Source organism: Rhipicephalus microplus, chromosome 6 (genome assembly GCF_043290135.1).
Source record: "Rhipicephalus microplus isolate Deutch F79 chromosome 6, USDA_Rmic, whole genome shotgun sequence".
Classification (NCBI taxonomy): Eukaryota; Metazoa; Arthropoda; class Arachnida; order Ixodida; family Ixodidae; genus Rhipicephalus; species Rhipicephalus microplus.
Genome location: NC_134705.1, coordinates 71,032,311 through 71,041,273, shown reverse-complemented (window position 1 = coordinate 71,041,273; position 8,963 = coordinate 71,032,311). Strand labels below are relative to the sequence as shown.

Below are 8,963 nucleotides of genomic sequence, written 5' to 3'. Positions count from 1 at the left end.
TGATCACCCCATGGCAGAGGCTGTATTCTATTAAAACATTTTTATATCCAGCCCTCAACTTCGCCATGCGGGTGGGCCTTGCCAGAAAAGGAGAGTGGCATCGCTTGGACAAAGAACTTCGCCCGCTGATCAAGAAGACCCTGTACGTGCCGGCCAGAGCGTCAAATGAGTATGTGTACGGGAGCGCACGTGCCGGCACTGCAGGGATCGATCGCTCTTGCGGCGGAGCTCAGCGACATCTGCCGAGTGGACGGGGCCTTCAAGCTCCTGTCGTCGACTGATCTTGAGGTCCGGGAGCAAGCGAGGGAGGAGCTCAACCGGGTTGTGTCGAGGCGGCTGAGGCGACCAGCAGACACGGACGACACCGAGGCTTACCTCTCAGGCGAAACGGAGGGCGACTTCCGGCAGACTGCGACCCAGCTGCAGTCTGTCTGGACAGAGGCACGCAAAGCCTCCCGTCGCCTTGGAAGCTTTTGGACCAGTGCGCCCGCATCACCTGCGGAGAGGCTACGGTGTCAGCGCGGAACCGCAACAAGCTGATCAAGATCCTTCGGGCCATCCTCAACCAGGACCGGGACCGTTCTCTCCAGGAGAAGCCGTCCCAGAGCAAGGCGATGGCGTGTGTAGCGGCGGACCCCGCCAGTTTCCAATTCATGAGGTCCGGCCGCTACACTCGCTTCAAGGAGTGGCACTTTATCCATCGAGCCCGGCTGAATCTCCTCCCCCTGAACGGCACAAGAACGTGGGTGCCCGCAGCTGACAAGAGGTGCCGACGCTGCGGGTAGGGGAGGAAACCCTGCCCCATGTCCTCTGCCACTGCATGCGGCAGAGCCAGGCCATGACGGAGCGCCACAACGCCATCGTTGCGCGCATCAAGAAGGCGGCCCTGGAGCGGTTTACCGTCATCGGGGAGAACCAGCAGGTCGGCGTCCCCGGCTTGCGACCCGACCTCGTCCTGGCCCGTGGTGAGGAAGCCCTGATCCTGGACGTCTGCTGTCCCTTCGACAACCGCATGCAGGTGTTCCAGGAGGCTCGGAGGGTCAAGGAAGAGAAGTACGCCCCTCTACAGCGTCATCTCCTCCAGCGGTTCAAGCGCGTCTCCGTCGACGCCATCGTCGTAGGCTGCCTCGGCTCGTGCGATCCGGCCAACGATCGCGTCTGCCACAGGTTCTGCTCCAAGAGCTACCTGCGGACCATGAAGAGACTTTGCATGTCAGACACGATCGCCACCTCTACGAACATTTACCGTGGCCATATAGGCGTTTTGTAAATAGTTGTGTTTTTTTCGAGAAGCGATACCGCGTTTTTTATTGTTATACACTTTTATCCATACTAACACCACTAACACTTTTTAGCCTTTTTGTTACCTGATTTTATTATATACACCTTTTAGTGCCGTTTCTTGTTATGTTCAATAACCATTTGTGTTGTTTGTGTAATAAGTATAATAAAAAAATTCTGTTCTTATCAGCTTAATATCTGATACGGATCCTATTTAGATCCAAGATATTAAACTTATTTTTTGCAATGCGGCGGAGTGCTTGAAGCTTGCTTCACCTCCGCCACGGGTTGGCCTGGTATTGCACTACCTCCGGGATTGGCCCACTCACCCCTGCGGGGGCGAGTTCGACAACAAATTCAATGACAGAAAGAGTGTTCGAATTTACCAAGGATATCGGGGTAAACGGCGTGGGTGCGGCGAGTGTCCGAAACGTTGACGTCACGCCGCCCCGGCTGACGCGGTATTCGCGCCGGCTCGGTATCCCCGTGCGGGGAGTGCGCTAGCTGCGTTCATTCATTTACAATTTCTCTGAGAAAGTAAATGTTTGTGTGGAATTGTCATAATTGGAGGGCCCCTTCTTGTTTTTTTTGGTTAGGTTCACACGTACATACTCAGTTTTTTTTAAACATGCCTACTCACATTATTAAAACTGTTGAGTAATTTATTATTACTGTTTCAGAGAAAGCTAGAAGTGTGTATGTAGGTGCTAAGATATTTCCGCTTTTCAAATTCACCCATTTTGGAACGAAAAATAAAACAGCCTCTAGAAAATGGGTGTTGGTGTTTCTGTTTACAGTTGCAGTGACAACCAAAGGCATTTTTATTTCATATCTTCACGCGACGTCTTAACCTGAAGACGCGTGCTCTCGCCACGTCTACGCATCTACACTATTCCCCATCACAAATTAAAATCGCAAAGTACGCCACAGGACCCACCCCGCACACACCTGCTGTACGGTGGAGTGGCAAAGCCCCTATGTGCTTTTCCTATGTCCACTGACCTGGGTCCCAGCTTCTGCCCCCGGTGGCTGTTATTCGATGCCACGCGGTCAGCTACGTCGCTGGCGCCCTCAGCCATCACCTTGATGACGATATGATGATATGTGGGGTTAGACGTCCCAAAACCACCATATGATTACGTGAGACGCCGTAATAAAAGACTCCGGAAATTTCGACCACCTGGGGTTCTTTAACGTGCACCCTAATCTGAGCACAGGGAAATGCAGCCGGGATTCGATCCCACCACCTGCGGGTCAGCAGCCGAGTACCTTTCAGCCACTAGACCACCACGGCGGCCATCGCCTTGTTGATCACACACTACATTTACGAACACCATCTCATACCAGCTCATCCATCGTTGGCTCTCGTTAATTACAACAAACATCCTCGCACGCTACATGAATGGAATCGCCAGTTGCTGGAAGTTCCAAGAAAATTGCTCACTAGACGTACCACGTCTAGTGCGCTTCAGATTGATTGATATGTGGGGTTTAACGTCCCAAAACCACGATATGATTATGAGAGACGCCGTAGTGGAGGGCTCCGGAAATTTAGACCACCTGGGGTTCTTTAACGTGCACCCAAATCTGAGCACACGGGCCTCCTTCATTTCCGCCTCCATCGGAAATGCAGCCGGGATTCGAACCCGCGTCCTGCGGGTCAGCAGCCGAGTACCTTAGCCACTAGACCACCGCGGCGGGGCTAGTGCACTTCAGGCGTACCACGTCTAAGAGACCATGCACGTACCTGAAGCGCCGTGGAACCCAGGACGCGTGAGATCACGCCCCGGGCGCTCTTTGCTGTGCTTTGCCTCTGTACCCACACATCACTCGTCACAGCTTTACTAAGCCGAATATGTAGAAGTCGAAGAAGCAGAACAACAACCAACCGGCCAATCACCCACAGTGGGTGTGAGCCACAAGTGAAGGTCAACAAAAACAAGGAATACCAGCGAGCGCAGTCACGAAGCTATCGTAATGGGGCGAAATAATCCACGAATATGGCTGCACGTTGACGCACGGTCGCATTTGTGCAACCACCCGTCTACCGAAGACCCGAAAACCGTCTGTCGCGAGTCTTCTCGCACCTTACTCAGCGGAATTCGACGAAAAGCGCAGGCGAGTACTTCTCCACTGATTTCCGCGACCACTTGACGACCGCCTTCTGCCGCCTCATGTCCGTCGTCCGGCACGATCGACGGAGCACCGCGCCAGCGCCTCATACACGCCACCATAGCACTCCTACCCCTCGGAATCAGCAAAACTTGGACTAGCGTTTTCGACCACGACAGGCAGAGCCTGCCGGCCCGTTGAACGCTTGAACGACATCGCAGCAGCATGTCGCACACTCACGTTCCGTCACCCTCTGCCACATGACCCTTCATTCTGCGGCTTCACAACGCACGCGGTAGACGTTTCGCACGCATTCCCGGGTCTGCCTTTCACGGAAGGACCTTCGTCGGCTTCGGTGCGGTGTTCCGCCACGTCGGAACTTGCAAGGCATACGTTGAGCGCACTGAAGCAGCCAAAGGCACCACGTTTTTGCCGATGATTGTGGGCGTCGTTGCAGAGGCGTTGCTTGGGCAGCCAGCGCAGAAGCCATGTTGGATGGGTGACGTAGTCACATTTTGCACAGTCATTTTTTTCTTTTTTTCCTTCCAGGCTTTGGTGCTCGAGTTGGACATGTGCACTTTGCATCAGTTTTTAAAACAAGTGCTGTAGCATCACTCGCGACATGCCTGATAATGTTCGCCGGCAAGCATTTGGTGTGACGTCATGGGCGCATTCGAGAGTACGCGTGCAAGCAATCACGCGTGGCTTCAACCTCTGGGAAAAAGAAGGTTTCAGTTTTAACATGTTTGTAAGCGAAAGAAGAAATTTCCAGCGGACTAGGGACAAAAGCAATGCCGTGAAGCCAGTGCTGCCACTGTCGGTGCACAATGCAGGTTGTGCATGGGTGGACGTCGGAATTGCTTTTCTACTGTTTGCCTGGCTTTTGGCCAGAACTAAGTACGAGGTGTGAAAGAATGGATTTTAATTAAGTGCTGATGAATTGCATCGCTTCTCGGCCTTTTGGCTAGGATCAAGGAGTTCGAGTGGCTGTCGTTTCAAGCCTTCCTGCGAGACCTGGGGTCACGTCACGTTGGCGTCGGCCCCCGGTTCCTGTGAAGTTCGAGTCAGCGGTCGTTCCTGTGGCAGCGTCGCCCCGCGCGCGCGCCTGCCGTCTCGTGTTGCCTGGTGCCCGCTCGCCCCATGCCTGGTGGTGCAAGGTCCCCGGTCCACGCCTACCGTCCCGGAGCCCTCCTGCGGTCCACCAGTCTCTACCTAGTACTGCGCGGCCCCCGCCTCGGCTGAGCCGCGTTCTACCAGTGTGCAGTTCGCCTGCACGTAACGAGTCGCCCTCAAGCCTCGCCAGACCCGGTGGCTTGCGGAGTCTACCTACCAGTATGGCCACGCCAGTTGAACTCCCGGTGAGGGAGAATTGTTTCATGTTTTCAGCGCCCGAAGGCGACGTTTCTGCGGACGATTTAATAGACGCTATAGAAGAAACAGCCGGAGATGATAGTGTTTTGATGTTACAACACATGGGAGGAGCGAAATTTCTTGTGCGCACCCGCAACGCTGGTCAGGCGACGAAGCTATTGGTTGCAGAAGGCTTTAAGGTTAACGGAGTGAACGTGCCGGTAGAGGCAGTCGGGCCGCCGGTTACGTATGTGAACGTCTACCGCTTCCCCGGTTTTCTGTCGGATGAGACCCTCAGTAATGCCTTAGCCCAGTTTGGTAAGGTGAAGGGCATTTCGTTCGCCACCTTAGCCACTCGCCAGACCAAGTTGAACGGGGTGCGTCTCGTGAAAATTGAGATGCGTCGCCCTGTCCCCAACTTCATAACGATTGCGTGGCACAAAGTAATGTGCGAATATAGAGGCATGCGTCGGGTATGCGCGCGCTGCGGCGAGGTCGGGCACATGGCGACCGCGTGCACGGCCGCGTTTTGCAAGCGTTGTGGCGTCTTCGGCCACGCCACGGAGAGCTGCACAGCCGAGTGCACGCGTTGCGGGGGCCGTCACGGGACGCGCGAGTGTTTCCACAGGCGTTCCTACGCGGCCACTGCCCGCGGTTCATCAGTGCTGCCAGTCACCAACGCAGCACCTAGCCTGCCATTCGGCACGCCTTCACCGAGGTCGGTTGATACCTCGTCGCATCTTCAGGTCCTTACACCTAAGACCGCGCCCCGCACGACCGCAAAGAGGCCCCTCTCTTGGCGTCGCGACGGGGAATCGGACTCGAGCTCAGGCAGCAGCGCGGAGTCTTATGTGTCAAGGAAGAGACGCGCGGAGCGTCTGCCTCCGTCGCTTCGGCGTCGGCGTCCTCTGGCGCAGACACAACTGATACCGAGACGGGCCCGACGCGATCGGCGTCCCTTTCGACAACCGCAAGCCTATCGGGCGCCGAGGACTGGCCGCCTTTGGCTACCTTAGAAGACGCGTCCCCGGCGCCTCCTGAACAAGAGGAGACAAACCACCCCGTCTCCAACGCGCCAGCCAACGTGCTGGCCCCTGTCACGGCACAAGATTTGGGAGGGCTTCCGCAAGCCCCGGCCCCGGATGACAGGCCCATCGTGAGCCACGGGCAATACGCCCTGCCTGAAGTCGCCGACCACGCGTCGTGAGACCCTACCCCCGAGCAGGTTGTGCCCCACAGGGGCCGGCGACCGGACAAAACGTGCAATGATATTTTTTTCGCCAGATTTTGCAGCAACACGGTGAACACAATCAATGTCATCAGTCGAGACAGGACAGCCTATTGCTTGCCCAACCTGCTCAAAAATGGCTGCGCATTCTTCTCCTTGAGTACTTGGGACGCCCTTTATTTCAACATTGTTCATTCTGGAATACTGATCAAGGTCTGCCAGTTTTTTTCTGAGGGCTTCATTTTCATTAGCAAGGGCTTTGTTTGCAGCAATAAGCTCGTCCTGTCTTGCACGTATTGCATCATATTCCTTACTTAGAAATTCCACTGTATCGCAAAGCGAACTATGTTCGTCGATAGAACGGTTCTTGATTTTTTCTAGTAGCCTTCCTGTTAGGTCATTCACGAGGTCCTCCAACTTGTTTTCAAACTTTGTCTCGAGCGATTCGAGCCTTTTCGCGAGTTCCACATTTGATGGCATTCTAGTTTACGACAAGACAGCAAACCAAAATGCACAATGGCTCAGCAGCAGCCGCGGTGAAGCTATTTTACAGAAAATACCTTAAAATGGAGCGCGACCAACCTGCAGATACAAGAAGAGGCGTTTACGGGATGTTGACTTTGCCGCGGACTGCTGCTGAATGTGGCGACGACGCTGTTCGCAGAGTCTTTTATAGCCCTTGTGGAGCGGCTAGCTTACTGCGCAGGTCCAGAGTGCCGCCAACAGAGGCTTGTCAGTCAATTCGAACGTCCTTCTGTCCACGTGGAAACTGATACGGTGATCGTCAATGCTACACCCTGCAGATACAAGAAGAGGCGTTTACGGGATGTTGACTTTGCCGCGGCCTGCTGCTGAATGTGGCGACGACGCTGTTCGCAGAGTCTTTTATAGCCCTTGTGGAGCGGCTAGCTTACTGCGCAGGTCCAGCGTGCCGCCAACAGAGGCTTGTCAGTCGATTCGAACGTCCTTCTGTCCACGTGGAAACTGATACGGTGATCGTCAATGCTACACCCTGCAGATACAAGAAGAGGCGTTTACGGGATGTTGACTTTGCCGCGGACTGCTGCTGAATGTCGGCGACCAACTACCTCTACGCGGCGACAAACTACCTCTACGGATCCGCCTCCGGTGGTACCGTCGGGATCCCCGTTGCGGCGGAGCTTAGTGACCTCTGCCGCATCGACTCCGCCTTCAAGCTTCTGGCGTCCCCCGACACCGAGCTGCGGCAGATGGCCTTGGACGACGCCTACGCAACCGCTACTGCCCGCCTCGGCTGGGAGGTCACCCGCTTTGAGCTGGACTCCTACTTCGGGGGGTCGCTTGGAGACGGGTTCCGCGTCCCGGCCACCCAGCTGCGATCCGTCTGGACCAATGCCCAAAAAGCGTCACGCCGCTACAACGTCGCCTGGACCCTGGATCCTGGCGGCGTCCGGCTCACCTGCGGCGCCGCTACGATTACCCCACAGCACCGGTGCCGCGTAATGCGCACACTACGAGAGGTGCTGGCCACCGAACGGGACCAGGCCCTGCACAACCTCCCCAATCAGGATAGGTGCTGGCCTGCGTGGCGGCTGATCGCAAAGTTTACCAAGAACACTTACGTGAAAGCCACTAACTGCCTCGCGTGCACATGTGACTGTGCATGCAAAGCTAACATGGGTGTGCGTGTTTGCCCCTAAGCAATTCCTGTCTTGCCACGCGATGTTTTCCATTGTTACGCGACGCGCGCCTTTTTCGCCCGCGTTGTGCCACGTCAACGTCGTTAACCTCGTCGCGAGAACTCTTTGGCGCAAGTCATGTCTGAAAGTCGGACTCATTCACCTATGGCCCCATGAAATATGAATAAAAATACATCTGTTCTTATCAGCTTAATATCTGATACGGATCCTATTTGGATCCAAGATATTAAACTTATTTTTGCAATGCGGCGGAGTGCTTGAAGCTTGCTTCACCTCCGCCACGGGTTGGCCCGGTATTGCACTACCTCCGGGATCGGCCCGCTCACTCCTGCGGGGGTGAGTTCGACAATAAATTCAATGACAGAAAGAGTGTTCGAATTTACCAAGGATATCGGGGTAAACGGCGTGGGTTAGGCGAGTGTCCAAAACGTTGACGTCACGCCGCCCCGGCTGACGCGGTATTCGCGCCGGCTCGGTATTCTCGTGCGGGGAGTGCGCTAGCTGCGTTCATTCACTTACGATTTCTCTGGGAAAATAAATGTTTGTGTGGAAATGTCATAATTGGAGGGCCCCTTCTTCTTGTTTTTTTTTGGTTATGTTCACACGTACATATTCAGTTTTTTTTAAACATCCCTACTCACAATAATAAAACTGTTGAGTAATTTATTATTACTGTTTCAGAGGAAAGCTAGAAGTGTGTATGTATGTGCTAAGCTATTTCCGCTTTTCAAATTCACCCATTTCGGAACGAAAAATAAAACGGCCTCTAGAAAACGAGTGTTGGTGTTTCTGTTTACAGTTGCAGTGACAAGCGAAGGCATTTTTATTTCACATCTTCACGCGACGTCTTAACCTGAAGACGCGTGCTCTCGCCACGTCTACGCATCTACACTATTGCCCATCACAAATTAAAATCGCAAAGTACGCCACAGGACCCACCCCGCACACACCTGCTGTACGGTGGAGCGGCAAAGCCCCGATGTGCTTTTCCTATGTCCACTGATCTGGGTCCCAGCTTCTGCCACCGGTAGCTGTAATTCGTTGCCACGCGGTCAGCTACGTCACTGGCGCCCTCAGCCATCACCTTGATGACGATATGATGATATGTGGGGTTAGACGTCCCAAAACCACCATATGATTACGTGAGACGCCGTAATAAAAGACTCCGGAAATTTCGACCACCTGGGGTTCTTTAACGTGCACCCTAATCTGAGCACAGGGAAATGCAGCCGGGATTCGATCCCACCACCTGCGGGTCAGCAGCCGAGTACCTTACAGCCACGAGACCACCACGGCGGCCATCGCCTTGTTGA

The 8,963-nt window shown here is 54.4% G+C and overlaps 2 non-coding genes across 2 annotated transcripts; both read left to right on the top strand.

The window, feature by feature from the left end:
* Nucleotides 1-1,416: 1,416 nt before the first annotated feature.
* On the top strand, nucleotides 1,417-1,611 carry LOC142766502 (U2 spliceosomal RNA). The gene has a single exon (XR_012884555.1). It is a non-coding gene; the product is annotated as a U2 spliceosomal RNA (small nuclear RNA).
* A 6,171-nt stretch (nucleotides 1,612-7,782) lies between these two features.
* LOC142766323 (U2 spliceosomal RNA) lies at nucleotides 7,783-7,977 on the top strand. Its single transcript, XR_012884495.1, has one exon. It is a non-coding gene; the product is annotated as a U2 spliceosomal RNA (small nuclear RNA).
* The last annotated feature ends 986 nt before the right edge of the window (nucleotides 7,978-8,963 follow it).